This window comes from Mobula birostris, chromosome 1 (genome assembly GCF_030028105.1).
Source record: "Mobula birostris isolate sMobBir1 chromosome 1, sMobBir1.hap1, whole genome shotgun sequence".
Classification (NCBI taxonomy): Eukaryota; Metazoa; Chordata; class Chondrichthyes; order Myliobatiformes; family Myliobatidae; genus Mobula; species Mobula birostris.
The window spans coordinates 252416445-252431830 of NC_092370.1; the positions used below are offsets into that span (position 1 = coordinate 252416445).

The 15386-nt window shown below is 45.7% G+C and overlaps 1 protein-coding gene across 2 annotated transcripts in view; it reads right to left on the reverse strand.

Annotated features, from left to right (window-relative positions):
• golga5 (golgin A5) overlaps nt 1-14445 on the reverse strand; it is a 94177-nt gene extending 79732 nt beyond the window's left edge. The window contains exon 1 of one of the 2 annotated variants that reach the window (XM_072274814.1): nt 14292-14445. The gene's annotated coding sequence lies outside the window, so the exon portion shown is untranslated. Of the gene's footprint in view, nt 1-14070 lie in introns of both variants that reach the window. The other variant, XM_072274813.1, reaches the window with a different exon arrangement.
• Nucleotides 14446-15386: the final 941 nt, after the last annotated feature.

Sequence of the window (15386 nt, forward strand, 5' to 3'; positions counted from 1 at the left end):
GACATCTTCAACATCTCCCTGAGCAGCGCCGTTGTTCCAACGTGCTTCAAGGCTGCCACCATCGTCCCTGTGCCGAAGAAGTCTTCAGTGTCCTGCCTCAATGACTACCGTCCCATTCACTCACACCCATCATCATGAAGTGTTTCGAGAGGCTCGTCATGAGGCACATCAAGACCCTGCTGCCTCCCTCACTGGACCCCCTGCAGTTCGCGTACCGTCCCAACCGTTCAACAGACAACGCCATTGCCATCACCCTCCACCTGGCCCTAACCCACCTGGACAAAAAAGACACATTCGTTCAAATGCTGTTCATAGACTTCAGTTCAGCATTCAACACAATCATTCCTCAGAAACTGATTGGAAAGCTGAGCCTACTGGGCCTGAACACCTCCCTCTGCAACTGGATCCTAGACCTCCTGACTGGGAGACCTCAGTCAGTCCGGATCGGGAGCAGCATCTCCAACACCATCACACTGAGCACGGGGACCCCCAGGGCTGTGTGCTCAGTCCACTGCTGTTCACTCTGCTGACCCATGACTGTGCTGCAACACACAGCTCGAACCACAGCATCAAGTTCGCCGATGACACGACCGTGGTGGGTCTCATCTGCAAGAATGATGAGTCAGCATACAGAGAGGAGGTGCAGCAGCTAACGGACTGGTGCAGAGTCAACAACCTGTCTCTGAATGTGAACAAAACAAAAGAGATGGCTGTTGACCTCAGGAGGACACGGAGCGACCACTCTCCGCTGAACATCAACATCTCCTCCGTAGAGATTGTTAACAGCACCAAATTGCTTGGTGTTCACTTGGCGGAGAATCTCACCTGATCCCTCAACACCAGCTCCATAGCAAAGAAAGCCCAGCAGCGTCTCTACTTTCTGTGAAGGCTGAGAAAAGTCCATTTCCCACCCCCCACCCTCACCACATTCTACAGGGGTTGTATTGAGAGCATCCTGAGCAGCTACATCACTGCCTGGTTCGGAAATTGCACCATCTCGGATCGCAAGACCCTGCAGCGGATAGTGAGGTCAGCTGAGAAGATCATCGGGGTCTCTCTTCCTGCCATTACAGACATTTACACCACACGCTGCATCCGTAAAGCAAACAGCATTATGAAAGACCCCACGCCCCCCTCATACAAACTCTTCTCCCTCCTGCCATCTGGCAAAAGGCACCGAAGCATTCGGGCTCTCACGACCAGATTGTGCAACAGTTTCTTCCCCAAGCCATCAGACTCCTCAATACCCAGAGCCTGGACTGACACCAACCTACTGCCCTCTACTGTGCCTATTGTCTGGTGGGGGAACATGTCGCGTCCTTTTCAGGGCGGTTAGTCCACCTTTGGTCCCCACCTGGCATTCAGCTCTCACCTGTGGCTCCCTGTAGCTGTTTGCATGCGACAGCGGCCACACCCCGGGCAACGGCTTCGACAAGCCGGCTAAACCAGGTGAGGGTAGCCGACGGGTCTCAAACCCTCGATGAGATAGGGAGTTGTCTATCCCAGCATGTGAAGACAGACTCTGGTGGATTGAGCGGATGAGGCCAATGGAAGGTCCAACGGTCAAGAAGGCGGTCTCTGCAAGCGTCGTGGAACGTGTAGAGCAGGACAAGACACAGAAGATGTCCTGGTCATCCACTGCGCCTAGTCCCATCTCCAGCCGTCTCGACTCTGTCTTGCCACTGGATCCAGATGGGAATTGAGCAGAGAGAGTGAGGCTGACGCTGCGCAATTCTCCCTCACTTAAATCCAAATCACGCGTTAGTCTTGACACCATCATAATGGTGTCGAGGTCCTCATGGACGAACAACATTTATTGTAATGTCTGCACTGTTTTGTGCACTTTATGCAGTCCTGGGTAGGTCTGTAGTCTAGTGTAATTTTACATAGTTCAGTGTAGTTTTTGTATTGTTTCATGTAGCACCATGGTCCTGAAAAACATTGTCTCATTTTTACTGTGTTCTGTACCAGCAGTTATGGTCAAAATGACAATAAAAGGTGACTTGACTTGACTAAATGACCTGGATGAGGAAGTGGAGGGATGGGTTAGTAAATTTGCTGATGACACAAATGTTGGGGGTGTTGTGGAAAGTGTGGAGGGCTGTCAGAAGTTACAGTGGGACATTGATAGGATGCAAAACTGGGCTGAGAAGTGGCAGATGGAGTTCAACCCAGATAGGTGTGAAGTGGTTCATTTTGGTAGGTGAAATATGATGGCAGAATATAGTATTAATGGTAAGACTCTTGGCAGTGTGGAGGATCAGAGGGATCTTGGGGTCCGAGTCCATAGGACGCTCAAAGCAGCTGCGCAGGTTGACTCTGTAGTTAAGAAAGCATACGGTGTATTGGCCTTCATCAACTGTGGGATTGAGTTTAGGAATCGAGAGGTAATGTTGCAGCTATATAGGACCCTGGTCAGACCCCACTTGGAGTACTGTGCTCAGTTCTGGTCACCTCACTACAGGAAGGATGTGGAAACTATAGAAAGGGTGCAGAGAAGATTTACAAGGATGTTGCCTGGATTGGGAAGCATGCCTTGTGAGAATAGGTTGAGTGAACTTGGCCTTTTCTCCTTGCAGCAATGGAGGATGAGATGAGACCAGATAGAAATGTACAAGATGATGAGAGGCATTAATTGTGTGGATAGTCAGAGGCTTTTTCCCAGGGCTGAAATGGCTATCACGAGAAGGCACAGTTTTAAGATGCTTGGAAGTAGGTACAGAGGAGATGTCAGGGGTAAGTTTTTTTACACAGAGAGTGGTGAGTGTGTGGAATGGGCTACCGACGGTGGTGGTGGAGGTGGATACAATAAGGTCTTTTAAGAGACTCCTGGACAGGTATATGGAGCTTAGAAAAATAGAGGGCTATGGGTAACCCTAGTAATTTCTAAGGTAAGTATATCTTTGGCACAGCATCATGGACCGAAGGGCTTGTATTATGCTATAGGTTTTCCATGTTTCTTCCCTCTGCCATCTGATTCCTAAATGGACACTGAACCCTTGGACACTACCTCACTTTTTTTTTTAATATATAGTATTTCTGTTTTTGCACGATTTTTCACCTATTCAATATACGTATACTGTATAAAGTATAATGAATAAGATTTTTTTTTCTTCTAGATTATGTATTACATTGAACTGCTGCTGCTAAGTTAACAAATTTCACGTCACATGCCGGTGATAATAAATCTGATTCTGATTCAATTGTGCCCCTGTCAAAAATTCTTTGGATTTGGGGGTCCATACCAAACTTCCTCAACCGGCTGAGGTGAAAGAGGCGCTGTTGTGCCGTTTCCAGCACACAGCCGGTACGTACAGACCACATGAGATGTATACAAGGAACTTAAAGCTGTTCACCCTCTCAACCCCAAATCCATCGATATCAATAGGGGTTGGCCTGTCTCCATTCCTCCTGTAATCCACAACCAGCTCCTTTGTTTTTGCGACATTGAGGAAGAGGTTGTTTTCTTGACACCACTGTGTCAGGGCGGTGATTTCTTCCCTGTAGGCTGCCTCATTATTATTTGATATAAGGCCAATCAATGTAGTGTTGTCAGCAAATTTCATTAGCAGATTGGAGCTGTGGGTGGCGACACAGTCATGGGTATACAGAGCGTAAAGGAGGGGGCTTCGTACACAGCCCTGAGGGGTTCCTGTGTAGAGGGGCAGAGGGGCAGAGGTGAAGGAGCCCAGTCTTAGCAGTTGTCGGCGATCTGACAGGAAATCCAGGATCCAGCAACCCAAGGCAGGATCAAAGCCAAGGTCTCTGAGCTTCTTGTCAAGCATGGAAGGAATTATGGTGTTGAATACAGAACTGTAGTCCAAAAACAGCATCCTTCTCGAGATGTGTAAGGACAGTCTGTGGATCTGTGGCTATTGCGTCATCTGTCCATCAGATGTGTCGGTGGGTAAATTGTAGGGGTCCAGTGTGGGTGGTAGCAAGCTGCAGATGTAGTCCTTGATCAGCCTCTCTAAGCATTTGAGGTGAGTGCGACAGGACCCCAGTTGTTCAGGCATGTTACCTTGATCTTGTTGGGTCCAGGAACAATGGTGGACGTTTTGAAGCAGGAGGGCACTCTACACTGGGAGAGGGAGAGATTAAAAATGTCTGTAAACACACCTGCCAGTTGTGCCGTGCACATCCTGAGTACCCGCCCTGGGATGCCGTCCGGCCCCGCAGCCTTGCAACTCATTGGAAACACCTGTGTACCTCAGCCTCAGAGATGACCAAGGTGCAGGTCGCTTCAGCAGCTCTCCTCGGGGGCTCAGTGTTGGCGACATCAAGCTGAGTGTAAAAATGATTTAGCTCATCTGGGAGAGAGGCAGCGATGTTGGAATCTCCACTGTGTTTAGCTTTGAAGTCTGCGATGGTGCGCAGACCCTTCCATAAGCTGCTTGTGTTGTTGGTGGAGAGTTGAGTCTGGATCTTGTCCCTGGATTGTTGTTTCACTGGCTTGATGACTTTGTGTAGATCGTAGCTGCATTTCTTGAGTTCCTGTTGGTCACCGGCAACATAAGCTCTGTCTCGTGTGGTTAGTGCTGATCACTGGGAGCTGTTCCTCCAAGGTTTCTGGTTTGGGTAGACCCTGACCAATTCCTGAGGGACAATATCCTCGATGCACTTCCCGATGAAACCCGTGACCCCTTCCGTGAACTTGGAGACATCCTCATTATGGAAGGCATTCCAGTCAACGTCATCAAAGCTGTCCTGTAGCATGGAGACTGATTGGTCGGACCAACAGTGGACGGTTTTTAACTATGGCTGCCTCTTGTTTCAGCTTCTGTCTGTACTTTGGCAGCAGCAGATGGAGGAGTGATCCGATTTTCCAAATGGGGGGTGGGGCACGAAGGAGTGCTTTGTAAGCGTTGCAGAAGGGAGAGTAGCAGTAGGCGAGTATGCTATCTCCATGAGTGCTCACCTGGATGTGTTGGCAAAACTTTGGAGAGACCTTAGTCAGCGATGCTCTATTAAAGTCTCTGGTGACGATGAAGGCAGCCTCCGGCTATGCAGTCTCCAGGGTGCTGATGGTCTCCTACAGTTCCTTGAAAGCCAGGTCAGTAGCAATCTGCAGCGAAGTATGCAGTGAGATAACAGCCGTGAACTCCCTCGGCAGCCAGAAGGATCTACACAGCAGCACCAGTCACTCCAGATCTGGGGAACGAAAGGATTTGAGGGCATGCGCGTTCTGGGGGTTGCACCAAGCATATTGACCATGAAGCATACCCCTCCTCCTTTACTCTTCCCAAAGAGGTTATTCGACCTGTCCACCCGGAACAGGGAGAACCCAGAGGGTTCGATGGCATGATCCGGCATCTCCTCCATCAGCCAGGTCTCCACGAAGCATAAAATGTTACATTCCTTTGTTTCCCGCTGGAAGGAAATTCTGGCTCTCAGTTCAAACAGCCAGAAGTTGTGGTTCATGTCAGTACCAGTGACGGGTAGGAGGAATGACGAGGTTCTGCATAGGGAGTTCAGGGAGTTAGGTGCTAATTTACAAGACAAGACCTCCAGGGTTGTGACCACAGGATTGCTACCCATGCCATGTGCTAGGAAGATTATAAAGTTTAACATGTGGCTAAGGAGTTGGTGTAGGAGGGAGGGCATCAGATTTTTGGATCATTTCTTCCAGGGAAGGCCTCTACAGAAGAGATTGTTTGCACCTGAACTGGAGGAGTCTGCTATCCTATTACTATAATTATGCTGTCAAGTATTTTCTTTGTGGGCACGTGGCCAAGTGGTTAAGGCATTGGACTAGCGACCTGAAGGTTGTAAGGTCAAGCCCCAGCCGAGGCAACTTGTTGTGTCCTTGAGCAAGGCACTTAATCACACAGTCCTCTGCGATGACACCGCTGCCAAGCTGTATGGGTCCTAATGCCCTTCCCTTGGACAACATTGGTGTCGTGGAGAGGGGAGACTCGCAGCATGGGCAACTGCTGGTCTTCCATACAACCTTGCCCAGGCCTGCGCCCTGGAGAGTGAAGACTTTCCAGGCACAGATCCATGGTCTCGCAAGACTAACGGATGCCTTTAATTTTATTTTAAACAGCTTTTCTGTAAAACGCAGTGTTCTGTTCAAACTTTACACAATACTCCAAATGGAATTTAATGCAGAACAAGTGTGAGGTGTTGCATTTTGGAAGGACAGATCAAGGTAGGACATGCACAGTAACTGGTAGGGCACTGAGGAGTGTGGAGGAACAAAGGGATCTGGGAGTTCAGATACATAATTCCCTGAAAGTGGTGTCACAGGTAGACAGGGTTGTAAAGAAGGCTTTTGGCATCCTGGCATTCATAAATCAAAGTATTCAGTATAGGAGTTAGGATGTTATGGGCAGGTTGTATAAGACATTGGTGAGGCCAAATTTGGAGTATCGTGTACAGTTCTCGTCACCTAACTATAGGAAGGATATCAGTAAGATTGTAAGAGTGCAGAGAAGATTTATTAGGATGTTGCCGGGTCTTCAGGAGTTGAGTTACAGGGAAAGATTGAACAGGTTAGGACTTTATTCCTTGGAGCGTAGAAGAATGAGGGGAGATTTGATAGAGGTTTACAAAATTATGAGGGGTATAGACAGGGTAAATGTGAATAGGCGCTTTCCACTTAGATTAGGAGAGATAAATACGAGACGACATGGCTTTAGGGTGAAAGGGGAAAGTTTTACGGGGAACTTCTTCACTCAGAGAGCGGTGGGAGTGTGGAACGAGCTGCCATCTGACGGGCTCACTCTTAGGTTTTAAGAATAAATTGGATAGGTACATGGATGGGAGAGGTCTGGAGGGTTATGGACTGGGTGCAGGCCAAGGGGACTAGTGGAATAATGTTTCAGCACAGACTAGAAGGGCCGAATAGCCTGCCTTCTGTGCTGTAGTGTTCTATGGCTCTAGTATTTGGGTTTTTGTTAAAATAAGGAGACATTTGATCTGCTTAGGAATGTTGTATCAGCCAGTTGGGCTTGTCTTGATAACATTCTGTCCAGTGGGATTCCGTAGAACATACGAGAGAGATTGGCTGCATCAGATTTGTAGAACATGGGTTGGTTTTGGGGTCTTTTTGCAGGAGTTAGTGGAGAAGTGAGTGCGGCAAGCACAAATGGAAGGCGCTTGTGGAATACTGCCTGAAGGACAGGCACAGTTGTAGGAAGCTTTTTGTGCAGACAAATGGTTCCACAGAGGAAGTGCCAATTAGTTAGATACAAACTTCGAAGGAAGTTTGAATTGTGGCTGGTGTCATCCAAGCAGAACGTAGGTTCAGCGCCATGAATAATTAAAGCGAAGCACCCGACTAGCCGGCAATGAGTTCCAATGTTTATGTGCACATTACAGACTGGTTTAACTGTAATGGGTCCTTTCTCTGTTAACTGTTTGTTAAGTTGAAATATTTGTAAATATACTTCCACTTTAAGTTTATGCCAGTGTATATTGCCGTTATTTTCTGGTGAATGATAACTTTGCATAAGACAATATTTACACAACATTCACCATAATTTTCATTGCCTCAAGGGAACATTCCAACTTACCTGCTTGGTTGAACCTGAATCATAATGTGTGTTGCTTATTGGAGATGGCTGCCTCACTGTTACCCATGTATTGCTGAGTCATGTGGCTGCCAGCCAGAGATAGCTAACAAGCCTAATTTGTTACGAGCCACAGTGAGAGAGTTACAATAGCAATACAAAAGTCTAATAAAAGAAGGTGTATAGATGCTCCTCACACAAAATACAAGAGGAACTCAGCATGTCAGGCAGTATCATCCATGGAAATGAATAAACAATCGATGTTTCAGCCCACTGAGTTTGCTCCGCCATTCCATCATGGCTGATTTATTTTCCCTCTCAACTCCATTCTCCTGTCTTCTCCCCATAACCTTTGATGCCTTGACTAATCAACAACCTATCAACCTCTGCTTTAAATATACCCAATGACTCGGCCTCCATAGCCACCTATGGCAATGAATTCCACAGATTCACTACCCTCTGGCTAAAGAAATTCTTCCTCAACTCTGTTCTAAATAGAGGTTCCTCTATTCTGAGGTCGTGCCCTCTTGTCCTAGATTCCTGTGAGTTTTTGGAGTTACAAAACATAATTGAAAGAAAAAACACAGGAGCCAGGGATAAAACATGTTCATTTCATTTTACTTTAGTGAGGCGCATACACATGACGTGGTGCCACAATGACGTATGTCATTCCCGTACTTTTACATATAACCTGTAATGAATTCTGTAACAAGAAATGCTTCAAACAAAACATTTACAATATTACTCAAATATTAAATGCATAACATTCTTCCCTGCTTAGTTATAAACTCCAACTCAATGTGTCTCAACTCAAATATGTAATTTGTATTTGTACACAGTATTCAACCGCCACAGCTTTCCACATTTTACTGTCTCATTTTCTAAACTTAAAAAAATTGAAGTAAGATTTTTGAGCAAATCTACAAAACATTGTGTCTCATGTCAAATCAAAAGAAAAATTCCAAAACCTGTCAATAATTTACTAAAATTTAAAAAACCAAAGTCATGAGGCTGAAAAAGTATTCATCCTCTTTGTAATTACAACACTAACTTTCCTCAGGTACCATACTGTATATCACCTTACCAACTCACCCAACTTGTTGATGTAGAAAATTAGAGGATCACCTGTTTTCAATGAATTCATAAGAATAAGTACCTCCTCTGTCTATAAAGTCCAACAGTATGGTAGATTGTCAATAGAACAAACCAAAATGAAGACAAAAAAGTATTCAAGACAAGTCAAGGAAATGAGAGAGAAGCACAGATCTGGGTAAGTGTACAAGACCAACTCAAAGGCACTGAACAAACCCCAAACCTCAGTGCAGTCCATCATAAAAAAGAGAGGACATTTGAATATCAAAATGATATTTTGATATTCAAAATGAGGGGTCACAGTTTGAGGATAAAGGGGAAGCCTTTTCGGACTGAGATGAGGAAAAACTTCTTCACACAGAGAGTGGTGAATCTGTGGAATTCTCTGCCACAGGAAACAGTTGAGGCCAGTTCATTGGCTATATTTAAGAGGGAGTTAGATATGGCCCTTGTGGCTAAGGGGATCGGGGGGTATGGAGGGAAGGCTGGTACAGGGTTCTGAGTTGGATGATCAGCCATGATCGTACTGAATGGCGGTGCAGGCTCGAAGGGCCGAATGGCCTACTCCTGCACGTATTTTCCATGTTTCTACGTCTTTTTATGTTTTATTGATTTCACTAAAGCATTCGACGAAGTGCAGCATGAAAAATTATTTCAAATTCTCGCTAAACTAAACATTGATGGAAGGGACCAACAACTCCTTCAAAATTTATACTGGAACCAAACGACAATGGTAAAAATTGATAATATAAGCAGTTGGACTAAAATTCAAAGAGGAGTTAGACAGGGATGCGTTGCCTCACCAGAATTATTTAATATCTATAGTGAAATGATTCTCAGAGAAAAAGACCTAGATGGGATAAAAATTGGAGGTGTTAACATTAACAATAAACGATATGCAGATGATACTACCCTAATTGCAAGTGCTGCAGAAGACCTACAAATCCTCCAAGACAAAGTAGTACAAACAAGTGCAGATTCTGGTCTAACCAACTGTAAAAAAAAAAAACAAATGTATGGTAATATCAAAACAGCAGGATACTCCCAACTGCCAATTGTACATCGGTAACCAAGAGATTGAACAAAAGACCAGCTTTATTTACCTTGGTAGCTTTTTATCACAAGATGCTAGAAGTAGAAATAAAAAGAATTGCCATTGCCAAAACCAACTTCCAAAAAATGAAACCCATTTTTACCAACAGACACATTTCCATAACAACAAGGCTTAGGCTACTAAAATGTTACATCTGCTCTATCTTACTGTATGTTTCCGAAACATGGACTATAACACCAGAACTACAAAGAAACTTAGAAGCAACAGAAATGTGGTTTCTTAGAAGAAAGCTGAAAATATCATATGGAGATAGGGTAACTAATGAGACAGTACTCCAATGTGCCCATACAAAAAGATCTTTAATGAGAACATTAAATGAGAGGAAACTTAAATTCCTGGGCCACGTCATCAGAAAGGGAGAAATAGAATGCCTTACATTACAAGGCCGTATGCCTGGGAAACGTGGAAGAGGAAGGCAAAGAAGAAAATATATGGACACTGTGAAAGAACTAACAGATCTCAGTGTGCGAGATAGCATTGACACTTCGAGGGATCGTTCGATGTGGAAAGCCATGATCACCCAAGCGTGTAACGCGCAAGGCACATGAAGAAGAAGAAGAAAAGCGATTTAATGAAAAATACAACTGGCTGTATTAGCTGTGAGAGGTGGTTCAACTAGGTATTGATCAAAGGGGAATGAACTTTTAAACTGCTGACAGTGAAGTCTTTGAATTTTTAGTTTTTCATGCTTTACAATCTTCCCTGTTTTTTGAACTCTACTGTGAAAAAAGGAGCATATGATTCACTAATAAAAATTCTCAGTTAAATTGATAAAATCCCTGGTTGTAATACTTATTTATGTGAACAAAGGGCTGGGGGCTGAATACTCGGACAAGTCAGTGTATATAAACACATACATAATCGCGAAATTCAGCTACAGATTGGTAAGTATAATGTTGTGGCCATCTCTGAAACTTGGCTAAAGGATGACTGCCATTGGGAGCTGAACGTCCAAGGGTATACAGTGTATCGGAAAGATAGCTTTGTAGGCAGAGGGGGTGTGGTTCTGTGTATAAGAAATAATATTAAATCATTAGAAAGCGATGACATAGGATCGGAAGGTATAGAGCCTCGATAGGTTGAGTTAAGAAATGACAAGGGTAAAAGGACCCGAATGGCAGTTGTATACAAGCCTCCAAACAGCAGCCGGGATGTGGATTACAACTTACAGCAGGAGATAGAAAAGGCATGTCAGAAAGACAGTGTCATGATAATCATTGGGGATTTTAACATGAAAGTGGATTGGGAAAACCAGGTCAGTACTGGACCTCAAGAGAGAGAATTTGTAGAATGTCTAAGGGATGGTTTTTTAGAACAGCTTGTTGTTGAGCCCACTGGGGGATCATCTGTGCTGGATTGGGTGTTGAGTAATGATCCGGAGGTGATAAGAGAGCTTAAGGTTAAGGAATACTTAGGGAACAGTGATCACAATATGATCGAGTTCACTTTGAAATTTGAGAGGGAAAAAATAAAATCCAGTATGTCAGTATTTCAGTGGAATAAAGGAAATTACAATGGCATGAGAGGGGAACTGGACGAAGTTGACTGGAAAGGGACATTTGCAAGAAGGACTGGGGTTTCTGCAAAAAACGAGGGAAGTGCAAGACAGATATATTCCAAATAAGAAGAAGAAATTTCAAAGGGAAGAAAGACACTACCATGGCTGACAAGTGAAGTCAGAGCCAAAGTAAAAGCAAAAGAGAGGGCATACAAGGAAGTCAAAGCTAGTGGGAAGATAGAGGATTGGGAAGCTTTTGAAAACTTGCGGAAGGAAACTAAGAAGGTCATTAGGAAGGAAGAGATAAATTATGAAAGGAAGCTAGTGACTAATATCAAAGAAGATACTAAAAGCTTTTTTAAGTATATAAAGGGTAAAAGGGAGTCGAGGGTAGATATAGGACCAATACTAAATGATGCTGGAGATATTGTAATGAGAGATGCAGAGATGGCAGAGGAACTGAATGTGTATTTTTCATCAGTCTTCACAGTGGAAGACGTCTGCAGTATACCAGACATTCAAGAGTGTCAGGGAAGTGAAGTTTGTACAGTGAAAATTACGACTGAGAAGGTGTTGAGGAAGTTTAATGGTCTGAGGGTGGATAAATCTCCTCGACCTGATGGAATGCACCCTCGGGTTCCGAAGGAAGTAGCTGGAGAGATTGCGGAGTCACGAACAATGATCTTTCAAGAATCGATAGATTCTGGCATTGTACCGGATGACTGGAAAATTGCAAATGTTACTCCACTATTTAAGAAGGGTGGCAGGCAGTAGAAACGAAACTATAGACCTGTTAGCCTGACATCAGTGGTTGGGAAGTTGTTGGAATTGATTGTAATGGCTGAGATTATGGAGTACCTGTAGGCACATGACAAGATAGGCCAAAGCCAGCATGGTTTCCTGAAAGGAAAATCCTGCCTGACTAACCTACTGAATTTTTTTGAGGAAATTACAAGCAGGGTAGACAAAGGGGACGTAGCAGATTTGGTGTACTTGGATTTTCAGAAGGCCTTTGACAAGATGCCGAACATGAGGCAGCAAGATAAGATCCCACGGAATTACAGGGAAGTTACTAGCATGGGTGGAGCATTGGCTGGTCGGCAGAAGGCACAGAGAGGAAATCAAGGGACCCTATTCTGGCTGGCTGCTGGTTACCAGTGGAGTTCCACAAGGGTCAGTGTTGGGACCATTACTTTTTACAATGTACGTCAATGGTTTGGACTACAGCATTAAGGGATTTGTGGCTAAATTTGCTGATGATACAAAGATAGGTGGAGGAGCGGGTAGTGTTGAGGAAACAGAGAGCCTGCAGAGAGACATGGGAATAGGCAAAGAAGTGGCAAATGAAATACAATGTTGGAAACTGTATGGTCATGCACTTTGGTGGAAGAAATAAATGGGCAGACTATTATTTAGGTGGAGAGAGAATTCAAAATGCAGAGATGCAAAGGGGCTTGGGAATCCTTGTGCAAGATACCTAAAGGTTAACCTTCAGATTGAGTTGGTTCTGAAGAAGATGAATGCAATGTTGACATTCATTTCTAGAGGTATAGAATATAAGAGCAGGGATATGATGCTGAGGCTCTATAAGGCACTCATGAGACCACACGAAGTACTGTGTGCAGTTTTGGGCTCCTTATTTTAGAAAGGATATACTGACATTGGAGAGGGTTCAGAGAAGATTCACGAGAATGATTCCAGGAATGAAAGAGTTACTGTATGACGAATGTCTGGCAGCTCTTGGGCTGTATTCCCTGGAGTTCAGGAGAATGAGGAGAGATCTCATAGAAACATTCTGAATGTTAAAAGGCCTGAACAGATTAGATATGGCAGAGTTATTTCCCATGGTAAGGGAGTCCAGGACAAGTGGGCACGACTTCAGGATTGAAGGACATCCACTTAGAACAGAGATGTGGAGAAACTACTTTAGTCAGAGTGTGGTAAATCTGTGGAATTTGTTGCCACAGGCGGCTGTGGAGGCCAAGTCATTGGGTGTATTTAAGGCAGAGATAGATAGGTTCTTGATCAGCCAGGGCATCAAAGGGTATGGGGAGAAGGCAGGGGAGTGGGGATGACTGGAAGAATTGAATCAGACCATGATTGAATGGTGGAGCAGACTTGATGGGCCGAATGGCCTGCTTCTGCTCCTATATCTTATGGTCTTATAAATACATATCACCCACTATAGTAAACAACCCTCCCCAAGCACACTTTCAATATTCGATAGATTTCAGTGAGATTCTACTCGCCCCCTCAGTCTCTATAACTCCAGTGCATACAGCTCAGCGCCATTTAACGCTCCTCATTCGTTAACCCTTTTATTACCGGAATTATTCTTATCAATCTCCTCAGGATCCTTTCCTATGCCAACACATCTTAAGGCAGACAAGGGATAGAAAACTGCTGGACATGCGTGCTCCTGGAAGAGGCAAGGTACTCAATGCTTTCTCAAATCCATTCTGCGTTGTGGGCCAGAGATTCCTATAAACTGGTGGAGATGTCACACTTTCTGAGAGAAGCTTTGAGAGGATCCAATTGTTTTCCTGTGACTACATGTAATCTCCTCCAGTGAAGGCGTTTGACAGATGTTTACCGAGTCACCACACATCCTGCCACATTGCACATTCCAGCGAGTTTATTTGCATTAAATAAACCAGCCCGAGGTAATGTTCCAATACCAAAATGGCAACATATCGCCGTTGTCTGCTCGCAGGAATCCCTGCACCTCAACCCGAAACCTGCAGAATTCAGAATACTTTCAAAGGAAACCAAAGCTGTTAGTTAGCCCATGAATCTGGACCTGACTTCCAGCGAACACGAAACGCGCAGCGATTCCCTGAAAAGGGCCTCACCAAGCGGGGAGAGAAGTCAGCTTCGGCAGGCCCGCGTCCGGCCGGTCGAGGGGGAAGAGAGGTGCAGCTTCAGCGGCCCGAGGATCAGACCCGAGCCCGGCCGATACGACCCCCTCCTCCGATCGCACCTGCCCGGCCCGGCCCGGCCCGGGACGACGGACACCTCAGGACGGGGACGGGGAGCGAGCTGTCACAAGCCCCGGCCCGAGGATGACACTTACCGGGAGCAGACAGGCCCGGCCCCGGAGAGACGGACACCTCAGGACGGGGAGCGAGCTGTCACAAGCCCCGGCCCGAGCGGGACAGCAGACGTGGAGCTGAACCCGGAAATGCTCACTCAGGACCCCGCGGCAAGGAGTCCGTATAGAATGCCTGCGAGTTTAAAACGGAGCCGGTGAACGACTCCTCTCGGGAGGAGGGCGAGAATGGGGCTTGGAAGGTGTTGACCGCCCCTGCTGCTGGGAGGACCGTCTCCAGCTGCTGGGAGGACCAACAATACAGCCCCAACTGGTTGGGGACGGACTTCACCGCCCCTGCTGGCGGGAGGACCGACATCACCTCCCCTGGCATTACCGGGAGTTTGAGAAATTGATGTTCATGCCATCAGGTAAGAGGCCAAATGGAATATAAGGTGTTGTTCCTCCAACCTAAGTGTTTCCTGCTGGAGGGTTTCGGCCTAAAACATCAGCCTGCCTTGCTGAGTTCCTCCAGCAGTTTGTGTGTGTTGCTCACCTCCCTTGGTGGTGGGAGGACCAATATCACCACCCCTGGTGGTGGTAGAACTGGCATCACTGGGAGCACCTATGTCCTGAAGAAAGGTCTCAGCCTGAAACGTCAACCATTTACTCTTTTCCATGGATGCTTCCTGACCTGCTGAGTTCCTCCAGCATTTTGTCTGTGTAGCTTGAATTTCCAGCATCTGCTGATTTTCAACTGTTTGGACCAATATCACCGCCCACTGGTGATGGCAGGGTCAGTATCGCCGCCCACTGGCGGTGGGAGGGTCACACTCCGCACTTCCCGTTTAGTCATAGTCATATTTTATTGATCCCGAGGTTTCTACCTCCTACCCAAGTTCCACAAACCTGCCTGTCCTGGCAGACCTATTGTCTCAGCTTGCTCCTGCCCCACCGAACTCATTTCTGCATACCTTGACACTGTCTTATCCCCCCTTGTTCAATATCTTCCTACCTATGTTCATGACACTTCTCAGGCTCTTAAACTTTTTGATGATTTTAAGTTCCCTGGCCCCCACCGCTTTATTTTCACCATGGATATCCAGTCCCTATATACTTCCATCCCCCATCAGGAAGGTC